The sequence below is a fragment of the Callithrix jacchus genome, chromosome 2, assembly GCF_049354715.1.
Source record: "Callithrix jacchus isolate 240 chromosome 2, calJac240_pri, whole genome shotgun sequence".
Lineage (NCBI taxonomy): Eukaryota > Metazoa > Chordata > Mammalia > Primates > Cebidae > Callithrix > Callithrix jacchus.
In genome coordinates this window covers 168,859,648-168,881,683 of record NC_133503.1, presented here as the reverse complement: position 1 = coordinate 168,881,683, position 22,036 = coordinate 168,859,648, and the positions used below count along the sequence as shown (strand labels likewise).

Genomic DNA, 22,036 nt, shown 5'->3' with positions numbered 1-22,036 from the left:
GGGATAATCAGGCCCACAGGTGCCCTGGACTAGACTGCCCATGATCCAGCACATGGGAGGGAAGACACTAAGAAAGTACACATGGAGAAGATGAGGAATGCAGGGTGTTTCTTTCCAACCTCTCCACTTCTCCCAGCAAAAGCCCAACCCTCTAGCCTTCAAGCATGCTGGCCCCATGGAGTGCAACTAATCCACAGCAGCATCCCTCTTTTTGGGGACAGAGTGTTGGGCAAGAAAGGGTGGGGGAGCCAGAGCCAAGATTCATCTCTGCATCTTCGAAATCTTATCAGCCTAAAATCTCAGGGTCACCACAAGTCAAAGGCACTTTCTGCCACCCCCATGTCTGACCCTGGTCCCACCGTGCTTTCAGGTAGAATGCTCCCACCGTGCTCTCCCCTCTATGTCCCAAATTAGTCTAAATGTTTCCTTCATGTCATCTCTCATATAGCTTTCCATATTCACACACCAGGATTATTACCAGAGATTCTGTTACTGGATTCCTTGACTTTTCCATCAATTATTCTATCTCTCTGCTTCCAAATAACTCTTCCTAAGTGTCACTGTCTTTGTGCCATGCTTACGTACCAACTTTCAGACTGTGATGGAGGGAACTATGAATAGCACGGATTCTGGAGCCAGTCTCCTGGAGCTCCAATCTGGTTCTGCCACTTACTGACTCTATTACTTTAGGCAAATTACTTAACCTCTCTATGCTTCAGTGTCTACCTCCCAAAATAAGATATTACATACCCCATAGGATTGATCCAGGGATTAAATGAGTTGTTATAGAAGTGTCTAAGCAATCAGGAAGTGGTAGCTATTATCACTCTTGTTACTGAATGTGGTCCCAATTTCTCAGCCCAGCATCTATTGGTGCATACTATCCTGAAACTACACTCTCGAGATTGTAGATGCTATCCTAGGGGTCAATAGTAGCTTCTAAAACAAATTAGAATCCCACTTAAGGTGAGAGTCGTGGTGGCCAATGAGTCATTATCTGCTCTCACAGAGTAAAGATTTAATTTGAACTAAGAACCTTAGAAGAAATACAGAAAGCTGGGGAGGAGAGGTGGTTTTCTCCCCTCTGCTGCTCCTAGGGACACATGTGATGCTCTGAGAAGCCAGAAGAGAAGATTTGAGCTGATTATAATCTAACGAGGCTGCCAAATCAGTTTTACTTTCCAACACCGCATAATGACTGGTGAGTCTCATGGGCCTTGAGCCAGGATTATTTTAACTGGTATCATTAGCTGGGTCAGATCAATCAGCCTCTATAGGGAATGCTTTGGGAACTGTCATCTTCCAAGCCAGTGCAAGAACAGCTTCTACCACTGAATAGATGGTGATACACATGGTATTTGGAGAGCAGATCTAATTCATATGCAGTAGCAGGAGACGGAAGAATAGAAAAAATGAAAGGGAGAGGAGAAGAAGAGCAAGGGAAGAGCATAATACAGGAAAAATAGAATAACACAAGTAGAATGGGAATTAGGTACAAGGGAAGCTCATTTTTAAAAGAAAATAAGGGCCAGGCATGGTAGCCTATAATACCAGCACTTTGGGAGGCCAAGGCTGGAGGACAGCTTGAGATCAGGAGTTTGAAACCAGCCTGATCACAGTGAGACCCTCATCTCGACAAAAAATGCAAAAGTTAGCCAGATGTCGTGCAACACACCTGTAGTCTCAGCTACTCAGGAGGCTGAGGCAGGAGGATCACTTGAGTCCAGGAGTTTGACGCTGCAGTGAGCTGTGATCATGCCACTGCACTCCAGCCTGGGTAAGAGACCCTGCCTCTAAAAAGTAAACAAATGAAATAGAAAATAAAAACAAATGGTAGAAATAAAAGGAACTGAGTCATAAGGGGCAGAGGCATGTCTAGGGGAGAAGACTAGAACTGCCAAGGGGTTTGAGTGCCTGATGGATTCTGAAGACTGAAGTATACGTGATCCAGCAAAGCCGTGTCATTTGTAAACATGAGTTGATGAATTTAGTGAAGTGCTGCATGGAGAAATGATCTGGCCAATAGGGACAATGTGCACCAGCCAGTTGGATTCTTGAAGCTGCAAAGTCCTCATCTTCAGCCACAGCAGGTAGCTGGGGGCTAGAGTTACTTGGGACTTTCCCCAGTGCTCTAGTTCCCTCTATCTCTTAGAAACAAGGCTGGTCTATATGCTCGGCAAGCCCGGACAAACCCCTCGATGTTGCTCAGAGGAAGTGTGGATCAGGGCTCACTGACACCAAGGTTAGTGGCAGAAGAGCGGGGCCTCCACCTCCCCAGCCAGGAAGCCCCCATTCTTGGCCACATGCATGAAGGAGGTCTTGGCAGCATCTGACACACCTCAGGGTAATGATTTAGCCACCCCAAATACTGTCTCTCCACAGAATGACCACTTGCGGCCACGCTACATTGTGGAGAGACAATGAAAGAGCTTCTATTTTTGAGATCTCTTTTCCTCATATGTGAATAATTCCACACACAAAAAATTAGAAAACAGCTTCTCTCTGTCACCTCCAGAATCAGGAACAGGGAATCTTTTAGATACCCACTCCAAAAAATAATAAAAATCATGAAAATATGGATAAATACCATGGTGGACATTTATTTTAGGCAGTAAATAAAGTTGAGATGAATTTAAAATGGTTGGCTGGAGATGGATGTGTTTGTTGAAAATAAGGAAAAGGGAGGGAAAGGTTAGTAAATAATAGGTCAAATCTTCAGCCTAGAGGGCACCACTCAGTTTTCTTTTGTTCCCCCTTAGGTTTCCTGGTGTAGCAGTGTGTTGCAACGTAGCTTTGTTTTTGGGGTTTTTTTTAAACCTAGAGCAGTAGAAGGACTTGGTGGCGATGGGCTGCCATGGGCTAGGTCCCTAGAAGGCTCTTGAGTTTTTCCCACCTGTCTCCAACTCCAGGGCCACCACTCTAATGAAGCCGCTGAATTTCTGACTAGCTCCCCTGCTGTGGCTTTCATTCTTGCTCTCTACAGCTCACCCCACACAGCAGCAGCCAGCATGGCACTTTCTCTTCCCAGCCCCTCCCACTGATTGCACCCTGTGCTTGTCCTTCACCGCACTCTCCACAGTGTGTAAAGATCTTTATGTGGGGTGATTTGACTAATGGTTCTCTTCCCTTAAGTGTAAGTAAACCCATGAGGGCAAGGACTGCTCACCATAGCATCCTGGGTGCCTAGTAGGATGCCCATCCCATAACAGGCTGGAGCTCCTGGATATGTGGGAGGGAGTAGGAAGGAAGCAACAGCTGCCAATCAAAGGCCTGTTTGGGCATGTGACCCTTAGCTGGCCAATCAGAATCTTTTCCAGGGTTGTAGTAGTGGAAGCTGTGAGCATCTTGGTTGGGTTGTCTGCCTTGTCTTGAATTGGATTCTCCCAGAAGGAGATCCTGAGTCAATGATTCAGGTGCAAATGGATTTCTTCTGGGAGCCTTTCTTTAATAATGCACTTGCACCTGAATCATTGACTCAGGATCTATTTCAGGATCTCCTTCTTAAGGGAAAGGGGTAAGTAGAATCCAGAGAAGTAAAACAATGGAGCAGGCATGGGATCAGGAAGAGGAGAGGGAGGCTGCTGTGAGCCCAGCAGGCCCTCTTTCAGGCTGTTAAGGAGGGGGATTCGTATGAACATTGAGGTGGCCCAAATAGCTCATGGGGAGGGGGGTGGAAGGGAATGAGACAGCAAACCACCATGGCATGTATGTACCTATGCAACAATCCTGCAGGATGCAGGACGTGCATATGTACCCCAGAGCCCAAGTACAATAAAAAAAAATAGCTCTAAGGTCCTTTGTCTCATCTCCTGTCCTTACCCGGGGCCATAGGCTCTAGATAAAACGCTGCCGCTGCCACTGCCACCTGCCTGGACTTTTGTTTTGACTCACCTTTCATCCGCCTTCTCAGGCTCTGTCTGCTTTGGCTTCCCTCAACACAGAATTTGCATTTTGCTATTTTCCATCTGCACTGGGTAGGCTGGCTCCAGATGTTGGGGCAGCAAATGCAGAAATCCCATTGCAAACGGATCCAAGAATTCTCTGCTTGGCTCCACTCACTGTATCCCAAGCACCAGACACCTCACTGGTGTCTGCCTACCTTCCTGGGAGGCAGATCCACGGCTCAAAGAATGTACCCAACTACAAGACCCGGTACTTATGGAGGCTTTTTATTGAATAAGTCATTTCATTGAAGGAAAAACCTGGAATCTACTAAGACCTCCTGATATTCTTTAATTAACCAGAAATTTTGTTTTGTTTTCCTCAATATTTTCATCTAAGGTGGTTGATATGACTATGGAGGTAAAACTGTGTTTTAAAAGCTAGTTACTCCGTTTCTTTCATCCATCTCCATCAATGATAACATGAGTTATCATTCATCAATGCTAACCATGTGTCAGGCTTCATGCATTCTCACATACATTTCATCCTCGGGCCTGGAGAAGATAATTTTGCAGTATCCAGAGGAGAAACAGGATGTCTTTTGAAATGCTTCAGAATGGTTTCTATAGTACATATCTGAGCAGCATTCTATGACCAGAGGATCCCAAACCTTTACTCCTTGTATTATACTTCATTCATTCATTCAACAAATGTTTATAGAGCACTTCTATAAGGCATTATTCTAGGCACTGTTTGTTATTGAACAAAAAGGACCAAAAAAAAAAAAAAGCAAATGCACTATTCTGATAGAGTTTATATTCAGGGATGCAAGAAGGAGGGTGAAACAGGAGATAGGCAATAAACATGAAAAATTTTAAGAAAATTTTGTAATATGTTAAAAGGTGGTCCAAGCATGGTGGCTCACGCCTGTAATTGCAGAGCTTTCGGAAGCCAAGGCAGGTAGATCACAAGGTCAGGAGATCAAGACCATCCTGGCCAACATGGTGAAACCCCATCTCTACTAAAAATACAAAAATTAGCTGGGCATGGTGGCACGTGCCTGTAATCCCAGCTACTCAGGAGCCTGAGGCAGGAGAATGGCTTGAAACACAGAGTCAGAGGTGGCAGTGAGCCGAGATTGCGCCACTGCACTCCAGCTGGGTGACGGAGTGAGACTCTGCCTCAAAAAAAAAAAAAAAAAAAAAAAAAAGGTGATCACTATGAGGGAAAAAGCAAAGTAAGTGAAATCAGAAGTGCAATTTAAATTAGGGAGGTCAGATTAGAACTCCCTACAAAGGTGACTTTTGAGCAGTGCAGGAGGGGAGGGAGTAAGGCATGTAGCTGTCTTGAGGAAGAGTGGTCCAAGCAGAAAGAAGAGCCAGTGCAAAGATCTGAGACCCATCCAAGGAACAGTGATGAGACTGGTGTGGCTAGAAGTGAGGGGGGTGATAGGAGATGATGACACAGAGGTAGCAGTAACCAAAAGGCTAGAAATTAGAGGCACTCTTTTTATACTTGGTCTCTTGAAGGATCAGTAATGTGGTGGTTTCCCCAAAACCTGCTAAGCCCTCAAGGTCTTTATATACTCACAATTTTATGAAAAGAAAAGTATGGTTCTAATGGTACCAATGGGGCAACTTCAGATGCTTATAGAGCTATTCCTATCCCATTCACCCCACTCCAACACCTACACCCCTAAACTCAGTCTTTCAAGAAGCTAGGGTGACTAGAAACCAGAAGAGGCAAAATTCCCCACCTCTCAGGCCATCAGCATCTGCCACCTCTGCATGCCTTCCTTCCCCCGCAGAGACTGAGCCCCTCATCCCTTCCTTGCAAAAGTGCCCTGCAGAGTCAGGTAAGCTGTACTTACCCTCCTAAGAACAGCTTATTAGTGGGTGAAAAAAATTGGTTTCACAATTTTTTTTTACAAAGTACTTTCTTCAAGTAAGGGAGACAGAATTTCCACTGGGAGCTAACGTCACTAATCAGAAAAGTAGCAAAATGTACCAAATCTTAGGGACAGGCTAGCACATAATGAGCAAATGAGTAAGAAGTCAGCGGCCAAGGGCAATACCCAGTGAGGTGCAAAGTTGGATTGGGTCTAGTGGTTTGAAGGCCGTCCTCTCTTTGGTAATCCCAACTTGTGCCACAGAACGGGCTCCTGTTGTTTAAAGGAGCTGTGCCAGGCTGGACAGATGTGGCTGTATGCAACTTTTACTGCCATAAGGACAGGCCACCAGTATTGCCAATGTTAACTTATTGTAGGGGAAAAGCAGAGCTTTGTTTCCCATGGCTTTGCAGAGTGACATTGCCACATGTCAGCGAAGAATCCTCATTCACACAAACACATTAGCCCCACTGCAACTCTCACTTTAGGGAACATAGCACAGCCCACCTCATCGTTTCTGTTTTAGATTCAAGTCGAACGTGAATGTGACCCACCATTGGGAAACATCCACAGCAAGAAGGCAAGGCCTTTAACTGCGAGGTCAGAGATTTGAGGTCGAATCCCAATTCTGCCACGGAACAGCTGGGTAGCAAGTTACCTTAAATTCTCAGAGTCCCTTTCTTGTAGAAGAATGTGGCTAAAATCACATCTCGAAGGAATGTCATGAAGATGAAACAGGCTGGCCCATAGCACCTATCAGATAAGCCCTTTTAGAAGACCATCATTCAGGATATTCTGTGGACTGCAGAGTTAGATGCCGCATTTGAAAAACTGAGGGAAAATATGGAAATGTCAGTGATAATCTCCTCAGAACCATACAACATACTTTCGATTCCACTCTTAGACTCCTGAGCATACAAGGGAAAGTGGGATATTCAGCCCGCAACTAAAGACCTTGGAAGAATGTCTCCAGACAGTCCCAAGCAAACCCCAATTTAGACATCCTTTCTTTTGCTAAATGTATTTTATGGAGAAAAAGACACAAATAAATTGAAAGTTTATTTCCATACACCATTCACTAAAATGACTCTGTGGAAAAGACAGCAAGGAGAAATCTTTAGGTAATATTTCTTTCCTTGACATTAATTTGTGTAACATAAAATACTTGATTTCAAACTATTTCCCACCCAAAACGATTAAAGGCACCTTTGGCCAAGGTTTGTATAAAAGTCACCTATTTCTTACAGCTTTAGACCTTTATAAAGAAAAGGATATTTTATGTGGGAAAAAGGATTCCAGCATTTACTGGTTAATATTTTTAGCAAGAAATGTCCGGTAGATCTTGAGTAAATTCAGGGTTTTTTTTCCTCTTAAGCTCTACTTACATTCTGAAAGATATAAATGATTTCCAGGATTACCACCAGAGGGCACTGATGCAGACTGAGTCACAAAGTCGCATACGGTGTATTTGGCCTCCCTATCGCTGAAATGCTCCTTTTTAAATAAAATGCCCACCTTTTATTTAAGCAAAACTTTGAATACAAATGTCTCACATTAGCACTGACTGAAAGAAAATGTCTGACTACATGCAATTACTAATATTAAGCATATTATTCAGGAATACTATACATAAGTTGTTTTCTTTTTAAAAGTAGCAGTGCGTAAAATTAAAACTAGGGCGGAACTGAGAACATGTTCAGAATAACCATGCCCTCATCTCTTGAGCTTGTTTCTCTTGAGCTCTCTAGTTCTCGCTCTCTGTACCACTTCTTTGGGTTTTGCATCTAATAAGCTCCGTGGAGGCTGTACTGCAAAGAACAGAGTATCTAGACCCGATCTGGATTTGAATCCCAGCTTTTCCACATAACAATTTTGTGACCCGGAGAAGGTCTCTGTGCCTCAGTTTCCCCGTCTGCACAGTGGAAGCAGTTAGAGCTTGCAGAGCTGTGGTAAGGTATAAGAAATATGCTTATAAAGTCCCTGAAACAGTCTGGGTGCTAATTCAGTGCTGACATTTAGTGAGATTATATGTGGGATTTCTGTACATAAAGATGCTCAGAAAGAAGTACTATTATTATTCCTGTACGACAAACGTGGAAACCGAGGTTAAGTAACATGCCAAAGGTCACAGAACTAGTCGTGATCAGGGAGAGTTGCAAAGCTCATGTTATTTTGACTTTCCACATTGCTTGCCCTCGGAGGTTAGAGGATGGGTGGGCGGACATGTATATTAAGCTTCTTTGCACCTGCAGGGCTGACACACATGGTAGGTTCTCAATGAATGCCGCTGTGAAGATGATGAATATGCATATGATTCTGAAAAAAGGGGGAGTAAATACAGTCGCTCTAAAAGATCAAAAGGGCTTTACCAAAGCATGGTATTGTTATCATCATCATTGTTATCATGATCACTATGATTAAATGCATCACCAGTTTGGCAGATTGCAGGATAATGATATGCAGACTGTCATTTAGCCTAAAAGGTGATACCTTCCCAGGAAAGGGAAAGAAAGGGGAGCTGAGCTGAGGCCCAGGGAGCTCAGAATTTCTGAGGCAGGAGAGGAGCTGGACCTGTGCAGGGAGAAGGACCAGAGGGGCACTGGGCCCCTCACAGGCGAACTGGTCGAGGGCCCAACAGGTAGCCACACCTGGATGAAGAAGGGCAGGTAGTAACAAGGCACCAGAAGCATATTCTGCTAACAATGTGGCATTTCTGAAGGGGAATACCTCTCCCCAGCCAGCCCCAAAGAACAGTCTGAACTTGACATGGTTTCACTCCTGGAGCCAGGGAGGGAGATGTGATCACTGTTCCCCTCCTGGCCTCTGCATCCATCTTTGTTCCTGCCCCCATCATAGTTCCTTGCTATCAGGGACTGTGTCTAGCCTGTCTTCATATCCCCAGTGCCAAGCCTAATAACTTGCTCAGTAACTCTCGATAGCCTGAAAAATGAAAGGCCCATGCTCTCCACCACCACCCCAGGAGGAGACCTTACCAGCATCTGTCCTAAAACACCAATGTCAAGTGATTTTCGCTGCAGTACCCTCAGAGCTGAGACCAGTGTTTCTGGCTACACAGGCAGTAAGAAGCACAGGCCTGCTGCTTACAGCAGGCCAGACAGAAGCTAATTACAGCAATCTGAACTTGCCACGACTAACATGCTTATTTAATTCAAGTGTTTGTTTGTTGATCTCCAGAAATCAAATATAGAGGCCTCATGGGCCCAGCCACCACTGGGGCCCTGGGAGCAAGGTCTGTGTGCAGAGCAATTACGCAGGCCTGCGTCCGGCAGGGGTTGGGTTGCATGGTGATACCTGGAACTTTATCCACTCTGGAAAGATGTCAATTCTGTGGGGAATGTGGTTCAACTTGGGCAGAGAATGAAAGGCATGAAGCTGGCCGTAAAGGCTCTCAGCCAGGGGCAGCTCTCCTGCAGAAAGGCTAATTTGTGGAAATAATAACAGCTCCCTCCACCAAAAGCCTACTATGTATCAGGTCCTTTATGTACATTTATTTCTCCCATCTTTATGAGACAGATATAATTATTTCAGTTTTATGGGTTAAAAAAAAATTAGTTTCTTAGGCAAGGACCAGGTTAAATAACTTTCCCAAGGTCAGATTTTAATAGTAGTAACAGTAACAAATATTTTTGGGGCATTTACAATAATTCTGAGCTGAGCACTTAATAGAATACCATTTAGTATTCATATGAATCCTATGTGGTAAAGATTACTATTAACTCCATTTTCCAGATGAGGAAACTGAGGCTTGGGGGAGGTTGAGTAACTTGTCCAAGGTCACAAACAGCTCTGATACGGCAGAGCCAAGGTTCCTATGATGAGAATAATAGCTAACATTTAAGGCAGGTACAATGCTCCACAGCTTTTGTCACTTCAGTTTTCACAACAACCTTGTGAGGTGGGAATCTGTATCCTCATTTTACAGATGAGGAAACTGAGGCTTAGGAAGATTAAGTAATTTACCTAGGGATTAAAGAGTTCAACGCAGTCTTACCCCAGCACTTTAGCCTGAAATTACTATACAGGTGGCCACACCTGGAGAAACAAGGCAGGCAGTGGCACAGCACCAGAAGCATACTCTGCTAACAATGTAGCTTCTATATAGAGCACAATTTAGAAGTTGCTCCAGGCTGGGCGCAGTGGCTCATGCCTGTAATCCCAGTGCTTTGGGAAGCCAAGATGGGAGGATGGCTTGAGGCAAGGAGTCCAAGACCAGCCTGGGCAACATACTGAGACTTCATCTCTACAAAAACCATTTTAAAATTAGCCTGGTGTGGTGGCACATGCCTGTAGTCCCAGCTACTCAGAAGGCTGGGATGGGAGGATCACTTGAGACTTGGAGTTGGAGGCTGCAATGAGTCGTGTTCATGCCACTGCACTCCAGGCTGGGCAAGACCACGAGACCCTACCCGAAAAAAGGGGCTCTTTCTCCTCAGCAGCCTCTCCCCCAATAGAAAGAAAAACCCAAAAGGTTCAGGTTAACTGAATACCTTCACTTGAACTCAGGAAGCACATTTTAATTCATATTTGCCAGCCTCAGAGTCACAGTTACAAGAAAACAAAATGCTAGCAAACATTTCTTCCAAATTAATTATTTCCAAATATGTTCATATATCACTAGAATCATTACAATTATAATAAATGTAGCTAAAGTCCACATACTAATATTTAACCATTCTGTGCAATGGGTTTATTACTCCAAATACTGATAATTCCCCAAAGATTGTCATTTAGTTACATGCAGAGAAGTCTTCATAGACAGATTTCTAATTTACCATTTCTATGCAGAGAGAGTCTCTGAAATCTCACTTCCATTTAGAAAATTCTACTGCTATGAAAAGAAGAATTAATGAAATCAAATGGCTACTATATTCCCTAGAACTGACTTGCTTATACTTGAACCCCAGATTTAGGGCATAGGTCAAAAGAGCACCCTATCTACAGGGAAACCCCTTTCCTCCACCTACTTGAGCACATACCCACCAGCAGCACTCTTAAATTTTTAAATTCTATTTAGAGATATTACAGAGCTATTGAAACTGCAGTACTTAATTTCTTAATTCCATCCACCACCTTGGCAGAAATTCTTGGAAAACTGATATGTAAGTTGGTGTTAAGACCTTGTAAGCACATTAACGTTTGCCATGGGAAAATGGGTGCAGCGTTATTAAGCCCAAGAGATAGTTCCAGCTTCCGGTCCTCCTGTCAGGTTTCTACATCTTTCTAATGAGCTAACAGGAGTGTCTAACCTCTGGGGTGCAGTGTTTGGACAACTTAAAACAGAACACTGGCCCTGATCCCCATCTCGCCCACACCCATTCCCCTCTGACATAGTTAATCTTAATCCAAAGGACTAAAAGACTTTGCCTTTAAAAAGAAATCTTTGGCCAAGTGCGGTGGCTCATACCTGTAATCCCAGCACTTTGGGAGGCCGAGTGTGGGTCATGAGGTCAGGAGTTTGAGACCAGCCTGGCCAACATGGTGAAACCCTGTCTCTACTAAAAAAATACAAAATTAGTCAGGCATGGTGGCACACACCTGAAATCTCAGCTACTCAGGAGGCTGAGGCAGGAGAATCGCTTGAACCCAGAAGGCGGAGGTTGCAGTGAACCAAGATCATGCCACTGCACTCCATCCTGGGCACCAGAGAGAACCTCCATCTGAAAAAAAAAAAAAAGGCATCTTTGATAGAGCAAAAGTTTCTTTACTGAGCATTCTATCAACCAGATAACTTTATAGTAACTAACCTGTCTGCAAATGCGTAATGATTATTATTATTTACAATAATCATTTTTGAGCTCCCCCGATCCTGATCCCCTGATCTGATCAGGTCCTGTGGCTTCTGCTTCCACAGTCCCTCTGGCTGCACAACCCCTGTTTTTCACAGCCTGTCCTTACATGAGGATTCCATCCTCTCTTGGCAGGTCTACCCCCATCGTCTCCTAACTGATGTTCTCACCAGCCCATCTCATATATTACACCATGCATTCTCATCTGCCCGAAAGCGCAGGTCCAGTTTTTGTCATTCCTCTGCTCAGAAGCCTTCAGTAGCTTTTTAGTGCAGTGCTGTATCTTAAAGTTCTTTTACTTGCAAATATAAAAATTAAAAATCTTTCCAATTTTTTGAAAGCAAAATGAAAGTGTATTGTTTGTCTGAATGAATGCACACACTAATGTTTCCTGAGTATTTGGTATGTGCTCAGAACATTGTCCTAAACATTGGAGGAATATGACTTTGAATGTGACCCACCCTGTAAGGTGCTTGTGATTAGGGCAAGTTCACTACCAGCTCTAATACTGGGCAGAGGATGACATCTTTAGAAATGTGCAGAGTGCAGTGGGGATTCATACTCTTTGATCTGCCATTGAGTCCTGTCCACCAAATGGTACCCAACATCTACCTTTGCAAACTCATCCTCCAGTGTCTCCTTCACATGTCTCCCTGTGACTTCCTATCTCCCCATCCTTGACTCCAGAGATGTCAAATCACTCTCCTATTTCCATCTCTGCCTGTCAGAATTCTACCCTCATCTTTTCAAATGCTACCTTCCTCATGAAGGTTTTTCTCACCTCACTCCACCCATTCCTCCCGCCGAACACACACACAGATATGACCTGGTTCTCTCTGAATCCCCATTGCACGCTTCAATTTCTAAAGATGCCATCCCTGCTCAGTGTTAGAGCTGGTAGTGAACTTGCTCTAACCACAAGCACCTTACAGGGTCACATTTCATATTCCTCCAATATTTAGTACAATGCTCTGAGCACATACCAAATACTCAGGAAACATTAGTGTGTGCATTCATTCAGATAAACAACACAGCTTTATTTTGCTTTCAAAAAATTGGAAAGATTTTTAATTTCTACATTTGCAAATAAAAGAATTTTAAGACATAACACTTGCTAAAAGGCTTAATAGTATATGATATCATTCAAAATAAAATATTTAATCAATGGATCCACCTTGCCCATAAGTGAGCCAATCCTGCAGCTTTGACAATTCAGACACGTGACCCTGTGAATGCTGCTGGTTAACACAGCTCAGCACTCTGAAGCCAGCCTTGCATGTGGTCTCCATCTCCAGTCCTTTGTCCCTTTTCTCCATGGAGCTTCTTTATAAGTTTTTTTTTTTTTTTTTAACTCAAGTTGGTACTGAATTTTTGGCACTTACAGATCTATCACTCCAAAAAGGAAGCTCAAAAAGTAATAAGCAGGCCCAGATTTATGTTCAGTGCCCAAAAAATATGCAATTTCTCTACTTTAATCTGATCCAGCCAAATGGCCAGTCCAATGTGCGACATATGTCCAGCCAACTGGTTGGAGTCCATGCATTTCGTTCCTTCTGTAGATTAATGAGATTATGGCATTGTTCAAAAGAGACAGAAATGCTAATTTGACATCTACCATGATATACTTTACAGTTTGGGGGGTTTCTGCATTTTAAGACATTTTTAATTACTTTGTTATGCTGTGCCAATGGGGACCATATGCCCATTCTTGTCCCTCCACACTGTCTGCAGTCACCTGCACATTCCCAGGCAGCACAGACTGTCCAGACCTTGCTTATCACAGCCTCTGTCTAGGAGAATCAAAAAGCAGCCTTCTCCTGCCACTGATGCATGCACCTTTTGGTTAAAGCTGTTTCAGAAGAAAATAAAAGTCACCTACATGTTCAGAGCTAAAGAATGAACTGACCATTAAAAGAACACTTACTTCAAAACAATAGGAGTTCACTTGTTTGCAAAAGAAAGCCGGCCATGTAGCAGTAGAAGCCCTCACCAAAGGTACATTCACCTGTGACATAGCAAAAATTGGAATTTTACTCATATAATATACATTATCCAATGGGGCTGTGAGCTATTATGCTGCCCCAGAAGGTTGTTGGGGATGATTGATGCTAACATACAGGATGTTATTCTGTCCTTTGCAAATGTTTCTGAACACCTCCAAAAACTTGAGCAAAGGAGAATTGAATCTTCCTCTGCTGATTCTCAGGAGAGCCCTCCCTGCCCATACTCATCTCCTTGCATGGAGATGAACTTCACATGAACAGAGAGCTGAGGCTGAAGGGCAGCACCACTGTTCACTTCAAAACATTTTCTAAAAGACCACTTGGAGCTGACAGCTAGAATTCCAAAAATAAAAATTAAAAAAATTCCCATGCTGAATCATGAATACTACCAGTGCTTAGGAAGCACCTACTCAGTGGTAGTCATCATTCTATAGGCATTACCTCTGTAAACTCATTTAATCCTTGTATTTATACTATGATTATTAGATAGAGATGGTTATCATCTCTCTTACAGTTAAGGAGAGAGCGGCACAGAAATGTTAAGTAATATGCCCAGTGTCACCCAGCTAGAAAGTGTCAGAGTCAGCATACAAACTCCAGAAGTCTGGGAGAGGCAGCGCCCTTAGCCACTACATTATATGAAAAGAAAAATATGAACAGAGATAACCATCCTACTGAAAATAGAAAGATGGAACGAACAAGCTTATTTTTCCAAATTCTCTTGAGCAATTATTGAAAATGTTTTGTTTACTACAAAAGAGTTTTAACATTTTGGGGTTCCAAATATGAAATAACGGCATATAGATTGAGTTAAACATTGGCACGACGGCAGCCCTGCGCTGAGGAGGTATATGGGAAAACAATGCAAAACAGAACACAAGCATATGCACCTCGAATCCACCCGGCAAGAACACAAATGGCAGCGAGGAGAACAGGAGCCTCTTCTCTTCCCACCCAACACCTGCTCCTCATACCAAATGGGAGCCTGGTTTCTGTGCATCCCCTGTTCCTGGAAGGTAATAGAAGGTTCCCAGATGCAGGTAGAGCCAGCAGCTCCCCCACCACTTGAAGGTAGCCAGGTGGTCTCTTGGCGCAGATCTATAGTAAACAGAAATGTCAGCCCCAGGTAAAGGGTGCGGGAATGACCAGGAGGCAGGGGTGCTGTCACAAACTGCTGCTCGGCACCTGCATCTACCTCCCAGAAAGAAGAGCTGGGGACACACCCTCTTCCAGTGCTGCCGGAGGCCTAGGGCAGTCAATAGAAAACGGAAAGTCCAGGAGGAAGTGGAAGAAAAGTGAGTAGAACAGTGAGCCTCCACCTTTTTCCTTCTCCACCTCTTAGGATGGCTCCTGGTAGCGTGGGCCAGTGGCCATAGGATGAGCTTTAGAGTTAGACTGAGCATCAGATCAAATTCCAGGTGTGCCACGTTCTGGTTATGAAACCTTGTGAAGGTCATTTAACCTCCTCCTACTTTGTTCACCACTACCTTCATCCTCTTCCTGGTTGCCTTGAGATCAAGTCTAAGCTTTTTTATTTTATTTTATCTTACTTTATTTTATTTTTTAAGACAGGGTCTTACACTGTCGCCCAAGCTGGAGTACAGTGGCGCAAACACAGCTCACTGCAGCCTCAATATCCTGGGCTTAAGCCATCCTGCCAACCTCATCCTCCCAAGTAGCTGGGACCACAGCCCAGTTAATTTTTTTAAAATTTTTTTGTAGAGATGGTGTTTTGCCATGTTGCCTGGGCTGGTCTCGAACTTCTGGGCTCAAATGATCCTTGCACCTCAGCCTCCCAAAGTGCTGGGATAACAGGCATGAGCCACTGCACCCAGTCTAAATATCCCATGAACTAAGCTTTTTATGATAACCCATAGTTTCAGGCCCCTGCTTACCTCTTCAGCCTCATTTATCACCCCAAATCTATAGTCCAGGGGCCATTCTAGTTCTTATCTGTGGACCTTGCTCATTCTGTTCCTTCTGCCTGGAACACTTTTCCTGCCCCCCCGCCTGCCTTTTTTTCCTCACCTTTCAGGTCTCAGTGAATGTCACTACCTCCTAGAAGCCTCCCTTCCTGTCTCCTGTGTGCTTTCATAGCACCAAGTATTTACACTTATGGAACATTTATATAACCCTACATTGTAATGCAGCTGTGACGTGCACTTATAACCAAGAGCATTGTAAGAGGCTGTCCGCTGCTCAGTGTATCACTATACTGTGTGCTCCTAATGGGAAGAAGACAACATTTAACAGCACCCTATGAAACTATCACTCTTACCTCTTATACATTTCTCTTTCCTGCCAGATTGTAAGCCCCATGAGGCCAAGGACTGTATGTATCTTGTCATTTTTGTAACCCCAGAGCTTAGCATATAGGCTGGGCTAGCATATAGCACAAACTTAATGAATATGGTTGACTAAATGAATAAATAAACCTCTCTATGCCTCAATTTCCCCATCTGTAAAATAAGGGAAGATTCATCTCAAGAAGTATGTATGTGAGAATTAAATGAGATAGCGTATACAAAGCCCCTGACACATAGCAGAGGTCAGCAAATGGCAGATCTACTGTCCATTGATCCATTCAGCCTACTTGCATGGCTCCAATCGCCCTTTATGTTCTAGGGAAAACTTACACTTAGCAGGTTGTCCACATCCCATCTCAGAAATATAACTCTTGCCCTAAAAATCTCTAGAGAGGATGCCACACCTCTCCCTCTGGCAACTACCTGTGTTTCCCAGCCCTTTGTTAGTCAATCAGGCAATAACTATGTCGTAATCATCGACATACGCTAGATATTCAACTACAGTTGACTATCTATTCACACAGTTTTTCAATCTTGCACAGAACCATCAGAGTCATTTGCAAGAGTCATTTATTCATGATCCTCTCTCTCTCTCTCTCTCTCTCTCTCTCACACACACACACACACACACACACACACACACACACACAGAGTCTCCAGGATACTAGAAAGATTTCAAGGGTCAAAGAGTTATCCCATAGTTTAATTTCATTCCCCATCTACTTCGGACTCACCCAATACGAGCTAAATGCTGAGGCAGAAAGACCGAAATACAGACATGATAGAGGCAAGATATAGACAAAATTAGAGAACTCTCTTTAGGAGTTCCCAGTATTTGGGAAGGAACAGACACATAAATAATCTGCATAGTAAATGGACCAGCAATGAAAAACACAGGCTAATACCTCAGGCGCCCAGATGAGGGAGCTAGAGAACAACCTAATCAGATCCTAAAATGGCCCCTACCAGCCTGCTCTTTCTAACAGGACTTTTTGCCACATCTTTCACCCACTTGCTCTCATTCTGTCTCCTGTGAAGATGGAGAACAGCTCATCACCGTCTTCCTGATGATAACTGCCTCAATTCATCATAAAGGCCAGCCCTAAGGAGCACAAAAGTCACCAAGGACACGGTCCCCGTCTGAATATTTCACTGTCACAGAAGTCTATGCAAGATAAGACTTGGAATCTGAGCGGTTGGGTTAACAGGGATTTCCAAGCACTAGCTATTCCACCCTTTCATAGATAAGCTCTTTGCGGGAGGTTGTGAGAATACATCATTCTATTTGTTTCCTGTGAGGGCTAGTTTGAGCACTGAACTTGGTCTTCAGTCTTCATGGCACTTTCCTTTATGTCTTGAAAAACAGGACCCAACTGAAATTCAGAATCATTACTAAATGCAGAGGGTGAGAGAGAGAAAGAAGCATGAATTATAAATGCAATAAAATCTCATTTTTTTCTGTGTTGCTAATGAGGAGGAACACATTTCTTTCTGTTCTGAGCATGCTTTCAGAGGGAGGCACATGGAGGAATCCACTGCCAGACACAGCTAAGAACAGGTGGCAGAACAGTCCTCGAACAGCTGTGAGCCGGGTGCTCAGAAAGGCGCCTTTGACCAACTCCCTCTCCCACAAGCTCTGCTCTGGACACCAGAGTCCCCACCACAGGGAGCCTCCTGAGATACAGAGCACTGTTATTGGGGGAGGATAACCTTATGCTTCTGTCCACAGGATCACATTTCTGATGACGACTAACTACCACCCAGAACAGATCCAGATAATGAGGGGCTGGGAGACAGACCTGGTAAAATGTAAGCAGTGGAATAAGCTGACAGTGTGGAGTACCCTCAGCTCGAACAGGGTGGTGATCCAAGGGCACGGGTCCCTAGAGGAGTGTGTTAGCTTGCTAGGGCTGCCAAATGCACACCAGAGACTGGGCAGTGTAAACAACAGAAACTTACTCTCTCACAATTCTAGAGGCTAGAAGCCTGAGATGGGGTTGGTGTCTTCCGAAGCCCCCGCTCTTGGCTTGCAGGTGGCCAGCTTCCCCCTGTGTCTTCACATGGCCTTTCCTCTGTGTGTGTCTGTGTCCTAATTTCTTCTTCTTTTTTGAGACGGAGTTTCGCTCTTGTTACCCAGGCTGGAGTGCAATGGCGCAATCTCGGCTCACTGCAACCTCCGCCTCCTGGGTTCAGGCAATTCTCCTGCCTCAGCCTCCTGAGTAGCTGGGATTATAGGCACGTGCCACCATGCTGAGCTAATTTTTTATATTTTTAGTAGAGACGGGGTTTCACCATGTTGATCAGGATGGTCTCGATCTCTTGACCTCGTGATCCACCCACCTCGGCCTCCCAAAGTGCTGGGATTACAGGCGTGAGCCACTGCGCCCGGCCCAATTTCTTCTTCTTATAAGGACACCAGTCATACTGGATTAGGTCTTAATTATTTAATCTTAATTTACCCTTAATTATTAACAACTCTTTAAAAGGCCTATCCCCAAATACAGTCATATTCTGAGACAGTGAGAGATAGGATTTCAACTTGGGACACAGGTCAGCCCTTAAGAAAGAGTGGAATGGGAAACATGGGATGAAAAAAGGTGGGACCGTGTTTGAGAATCCATCGGTGCAGACCTCACATGAGTTGATCATATGGAAGGCTGCAGGGCAGAGGTGAAGTGTCACAGCTGCCACCTCTTCACTGATGACTTCCAAACCTAATTATTCAACTAAGAACGCCTCTCACGTTCCAGTTCCACATTTCCAGTGGGCTACTGGACATGCGCCACCTGGACGTCCTGCCAACATTTTAAACAAACACAGGAAAATGCAAATAGGACTCATTTCTGATTTTTATTATTGTCATTACTAAAATTCCAGGAATTTTTCATCCTTTCCCTCTTCCCACAAATCTAAAATATCACCAAGGCCCTTCGCTCTTGCTTTCATGTGTCTCTTGATCCACCTCCTTTCCTCAAGCTGATGGTTACTGCATTTCCTCTGGTCATTATTATCCAGACCACTGAAAATACAGGCCTCATGCCTCCACCCTCTTTTGTCACCAATTCATCTATATCTACTAATCCTGGATTAATCTTTCTAAATACTGCTTTTAATATGAACCTACCTCTGCTCTAAAACCTTCCATGACTCCCCATTATTACTGGAAAAACTTTTAACTATACAACCTAGCATTCTAGGTCTCTATCCATCTGGTCCCTTCTAGTCTGACAATCTACTCTTCCCCTAAACATTCTGGAGAAAACTAGAAATAAATGAATGAACAAACACCCCTACACAAACCCTCCATTTCACAAAAGAATAAGTAAATCTTATTTTCTGCCTCCTTGTAATACGCCCTGTAGATGCTCATGTGCCCAACATTTTCTCCTCTGCCTTTCTAATTCAACCTGTCTTCTAGTTCCCATCAATAGTGCCTCCTCCATTCCTGACCTTTCTTGATTGTTAAAAATACCATTTCCTCCCGAGGTCAAGAGATCGAGACCATCCTGGTCAACATGGTGAAACCCCGTCTCTACTAAAAATACAAAAAATTAGCTGGGTATGGTGGCGCGTGCCTGTAATCCCAGCTACTCAGGAGGCTGAGGCAGGAGAATTGCCTGAACCCAGGAGGCAAAAGTTGCCGTGAGCCGAGATCGCACCATTGCACTCCAGCCTGGGTACAAGAGCAAAACTCCGTCTCAAAATAAATAAATAAATGAATACCATTTCCTACTTCTCTCAATAGCACTTACCCATTTAGCACTTCAGTGTGATATTTTTCTTATATTTTTTACTATCTATTTCTGTGCATCATCTTACACCACAAGTACATATGTGAGTACATCTTCCTCTCCAGGCTCTACAAGGGCAGACACAATGCAAAACCCATGGCACTTAGTAATAACCAAAACACTCATTGAGTATTGATCATATGCCAGGTACTGTGTTGTGTTTTTCAGGATTATTTCATTTAATTCAAACAACAATTTAATAAGGTAGGCAGTATTATCATTATTATTATTGAGACAGAGTTTTGCTCTTGTTGCCCAGGCTGGAGTGCAATGGCGTGATCTCAGCTCACTGTAACCTCCACCTCCCAGGTTCAAGCTATTCTCCTGCCTCAGCCTTCAATATAGCTGGGATTACAAGCATGTGCCACCACACCCGGCAAATTTTGTATTTTTAGTAGAGACAGGATTTCTCTGTGTTGGTCAGGCTGGTCTCGAACTCCCAACCTCAGCTGATCCGCCTGTCTTGGCCTCCCAAAGTGCTAGGATTACTGGTGTGAGCCACCGTGCCTGGCTGGTAGGTACTATTATTATCCCCATTATACAGATGAGAAGATTGTAGGTTGGAAAGGTTAAATAACTCTCCTAAACTGGCATAACTAGTAAATGACAGAGCTAGGACTCAAACACAGGTCTGCATAACCCCGAAGTCCCTTCTAATAGTACCTTTCACAGAGTAAGTGCCTTTCAGAGAGTAAGTGCTGAGCATATGTTTGTGAATTAAGTCTATGTCTGTTACCAAAGCAGTTGGGGTGTGTGGCAGGCAGAATAATGGCCCCCAAAGATGTCTACATCCTGATTCTCAGAGCCTGTGAATGTATTACATTACTTCGCAAAGGGGAATTAAGGTTGCAAATGGAATTAAGTTTGCTAATCAGAGGACCTTAAAATAGGGAAGTTATCCTGCACTCTCTGGGAGGGTCCAATGTAATCACAAGGGTCCTTAAAAGTAGATGAGGGAAGCATAAGAGAGACTCAGGAGTGATGCAATGTAAGAATCTGACTGCTGTTGCTGGCTTTGAAGATGGAGGAAGGGCCCATAAGCTGAAGAATCTGGAAGCCTCTGGAAACTGGAGAAGAAAAATGGATTTTCCCCTGGAGCCTATAGAAAGGGGTGCAGTCCTGCAGCCTGACATGCTCTTATCACCCAGTGAGACATATTGGTGTCAGATTTCTACAATACTGAGGTGTAAGATGATAAATTTGGTTGTTTTAAGCCACCAAATTTCTGGTAATCTGTTACTGCAGCAATAGGAAGCTAATTCCATGTGCATAAACTGACAGCTGGCCCTGAATTATCCTGATGAATGGGCATTGCCCTGGTGAAAAATAAGTAGGCAGCTCTCTGTAGAACCCAGATAGCTGCCTTCCACCTCCATGGCAAATAATTCTTCATAGACAGAAAATGTACCGCTCTCACCTGTTTCCTGGGGTGATCCTTTTCCACCCTGTCCCTGCACAATTCTGAAAATAGCTTTACCAAGAAGAGCATGAAACTGTGAACAAAAGTCACATATTAGTGACAAAATTCTCTCAGGAAGATTATTATTCCAATCAAAACATGTATGGTATCCTTTTGAAATATCACTACATCATTACCCAGCGCTTTCATTCTGAAGCATTTCCCATATATTATCTTAGGTGTCTGTGCCAGCCCTTAAGTGTGCGTAAATGGCAGTTTTGAGCGCACACCGCAGTTTTTAGATTGCAGTTTTTGAGTTGATTCCAAGAATTTTACTCATAAGAGGCCCAAATAGCACTGCAGACAAATGTATTTTTTGAAATAGTAGAAAAACTAACAGTTCAAAATTTTTGGACTAAGTAGCTGATAGGGAACAGGTTGGTGACAGGAGACTGGTGTAGACTCACAGACTCATACCCTTCTTGCTCACCCTGTGGCTTGGCCTAACTGATTTTCTAGAATTTTTAGCCACTGTGTCGAGGCTGTGGACACACCTTGCATGGTGGTGTGACCACATTGGTGGAGTGAGAACTGGGATCCACATTCTCTTTTCTCATTTCCTGTCCAGCTACCTTTGATGTATTTTCCTTAATCACCTGCACCCTCACTGCTCTCTGCCACTTTCCTCGCTAGTGGACAGTGAGTCCATGACGTCATAGCTCCTATCAGTTTGATGTTTATGTGTCTATAGTAATGGAAACAATGAAAGCCACCAATCTCCCTTCTATTCTCCCAGTGCTTTACATACACATTATCATTTCATGTGCAGTAACACCATGGAATTGGGAGCTAGACCACCTTGTTTCCAATTCTGGCCCTAACATTCATCAGCTTGTGTGACCGTGGGCACATTCATTCACATCTCTAGGACTCAGCTCTTCCATCTGTGAAATGACAATT

At 43.8% G+C, this 22,036-nt stretch overlaps 1 long non-coding RNA gene across 2 annotated transcripts in view; it reads right to left on the bottom strand.

Moving 5' to 3' along the window:
* Nucleotides 1–4,148: 4,148 nt before the first annotated feature.
* The window catches only part of LOC108590542 (uncharacterized), a 56,932-nt gene continuing 39,044 nt past the window's right edge, over nucleotides 4,149–22,036 (bottom strand). The window contains exons 2-3 of one of the 2 annotated variants that reach the window (XR_008479738.2): nucleotides 8,764–22,036; nucleotides 4,149–6,601 (exon numbers count right to left, since the gene is read on the bottom strand). The exon at nucleotides 8,764–22,036 is cut by the window's right edge and continues 21,361 nt beyond it. This is a non-coding gene — a long non-coding RNA (uncharacterized LOC108590542). The other variant, XR_013532336.1, reaches the window with a different exon arrangement.